The following is a 3,060-nucleotide window of genomic DNA, read 5'->3' on the forward strand; positions in this document are numbered from 1 at the left end:
CCCTCGGGAAGGGCTCACGCCGGCTGAGGTTTACCAGCCGCCTTCGCTGGCGACCTGAGCCCTCCTCTGCCCGTCAGGCCCCTGGGGACTTGGGGCAAGCGAGGCGGGTTTTGCCCCGCGGCGGGTCCCGTGGGCGGGGGGAAGTGATGCGCGTCCCACTATCGCTTTATCTAGACCAGTGTGGGGCCTGGGTGGTGGCTGAGACGGGGGGAATAAGTTGTGGGGAGGACAAGCGGCATCCCTCAGAAGACGGGAGTAAATCCCCACCTGCCTGGAGCGCCAAGTTTTGGGGGAAAATTCAGATTCGGCGTCGAGGGAACTTGCGGGGGGGCGGGGCGGGGCAGGGTGGCCGAGGGGCGCATGCCCCGCCTCGCCAGCAGCGGGGAGATGTGGGGTGCTCCCCCCGGAAAGCTGGGGGCTCCCTCCTTCGGGAAGGCAGCGGCTCCAGCCGGCAGCGCCGGCCCGGGGTGGGTCGGGGGCCGAGTCGGCTGCCCCGTGGGGGGACGCGGCCTCGCGGGGGGCGCGGCGGTCGCACATTGCCCTGGGGTGGCCATGGGTGCTCGCTGCTTGCCCGTCGCGGGACGTTCAGCCTTCTCCCCTCCGGGGCTGCTCCGAGTAGAGCTGGCGAGGTGTGCAGGCAGCCCTGTAGAGTTTTCACGGGCTTGTTTTTGTTTTGTTGTTTTGGTTTGGGTTTGTTTGTTTGTTTGTTTGTTTTCCCCTGGCTTGATTCTTTTCCACCGCACTGCAAGTCGCTCTCTTCCCAAATATCTCCGGTTGGTAACCAGTGACCTTTATTAACGCTATTACTCTGAAAAAGCGCGTTCCTCGGCGCTCTCCGGACAGCTGTGATAGATGGTTTGCGTGACCCTGTGCGGAATTCCCCGAAGTCTGCCGTGAAGTTTCGCCCCCCTCCAGCGCGACGCCCTGCCACGCAGCCCAGCACGGCTGGCTTGTGCTCCTCTCCCTCCTTATTATGTGACACTACGGACGCTCAGAGCCACCCGGAGTAACTCTCCGAGTGTCAGATCGTGGACAATTCGCTCCTGTATTTTCCCTGTCGCGTGGGCATTGCCTAAAAGCCGTTTCGCCGAGGTGTAACTGAAACTAATCCTGCCACTCGCACCCCCGCAACGGAGACCCAGCTTCCCGCGAATGCCCCCTCCCCAAATCTTACTAGGAAACACTCCCCCCAGCTCACGTCCCCCCCCTCCCCCGAAACTCGGGTCCGGGACGCGGGTCCCCACGAGTGCCGGCAGCGGGGCGGCAGCGCCGTCTGCCCGAAACGGTTCCGCATCGAAAAGTAGTGAAACGCCAGCGGATTCGGGCCGATTTTGACTTTGCGGCCCGCCCCCCCTCCTCTGTCCGGTCCGACAGCGTTTCTTTCTCGGAAAGCCGGGCTCTTCAGCGCAGCCAGGCCCTTTCCACTAAATGCTATTTAGAGCATATGTTTCGCACACTCATTTTCTTTCAGGCTATTCTTCTGGACGCTAACTGCTAACACGTTATAGTCACCTTGAAATTTCCTCTGCTATTTTCCAATTAAAAGCTTAATAGCCCTGGAAACGGAGTTCATGTGGTGCAGTTTACCATAGCCCCTTCTTCTGAAAAGGTTTCTGCTGGGATCCCATTATGTGCTTGAATAAACCTTTTCTGAGAGCAGAAATGGGAACGGGGGCTGTCAGGTGTTGGGTTACAATAGACTTTCAGGCAGGGGACGTTTTGCTAACATAAATACGAATCTCCCTATGGGGAGATGTTGTCAAATACTAGGACATGGAAAACATTCCCATCAAATATGAGAAAAGGATTACGGCGCTGTATCAAACGAGTATTTTCAGCCTAAACGCCCGGTGTGCAGCCAAGCGAGAGAGGGGCCCCCCGACCCTAAGTCAGCCCGCTGCCGCGCCGGGCCAGCCTAGCCCGGGAGCGGGCAGCCACCCGCCCGCCCGACTGCCGTGGCGGAGGCGCCCCACGGGCCCCTCTCCCGCTCGGGGGGGAGGAGGGTTTCCCACGCCGCCGCACCCCCGCGCCGGCACTTGCGCCCCTCTTCTTCGTTTTGGGAGAGCGGAGTCCCAGGGGCGGCCGCGCATCGTCTTTTACGCGCCCCTTGCAATTTCGAGGGATAGTTATGTGGTCCGCGGAGGAGGCGCCGCTGGTTTGTTTTTCTCTCCCCGACTGGGACCCACGGGTGTGTAAGATGCCTCGCGGGGGAGGCCAGTGCGCGGCACGGCGGGCTGTGGGGCTGTCCGGGTGCAGTGCACGCACCCCGACGGCACAGAAGGAGAGATCCCACCGGCGCTCCGGGAGCACGGACTGTTCGCCGTAACTGATCCGATTCGCCTCCCCGCCTCGGTGCGGTTAACCGATGGGGAGCGTATCCTCCCTCACATCCCCCCCCGCACGGCCCCGGGGAGAAAGATGTCCCTGAGTCGTTCTTCCCCTAGAAGTGGAAAGAGCCAAGTAGTGAAATATCACGCAAATACCTTCGTAGCAACACGCCGTGGTTTTTATTCTCTCCGGCGAAATACTTTCCGAGTTTTAAATCTGATTTTCTAATTGCGTACCCTCGTGAAATGGTTTATTTCGTGTAGCGGTTACAGCGGAGAGGTGTCTGGGAAGAGCCGAGGAGACATTGGGGCAGCGAAACGGGTCCAAGTCCGAGCAGCAGCCCCTGCCTACCCGCGGGCTCTGTGACGCTAAGTACCGCTGCGCGGGCAGGTAAACGCTTGCAGCGAATTTGTTTCCCCCCAGCCGATATTCCTGTACCTTCTTCCACTTATATGTCACATTTGGATTTAAACTTCTCGCTGTCATATTGTAAATGTCCGTGTTTCAGCGAGAAACCTCCCCGCGGCCGGAGATACAGAAAATCATCACCCCGCCGCGTCGGACACATCGAATAGGCTGCAAGCAATCTGGCTTGCCCTCAATTGCACGTGCCTCTCGATAGCCACCGTTTGCATCTATGTCTTGGCGAGGGACGCAGGAGAGGCGGCGGACAGCGCCGGGGCTGGTAGCCGCCCGCGGCTGCTCGGCTCCGCGGCGCGATCCCTCGGGGAC

Source organism: Strix aluco, chromosome Z, assembly GCF_031877795.1.
Source record: "Strix aluco isolate bStrAlu1 chromosome Z, bStrAlu1.hap1, whole genome shotgun sequence".
Taxonomy (NCBI): domain Eukaryota; kingdom Metazoa; phylum Chordata; class Aves; order Strigiformes; family Strigidae; genus Strix; species Strix aluco.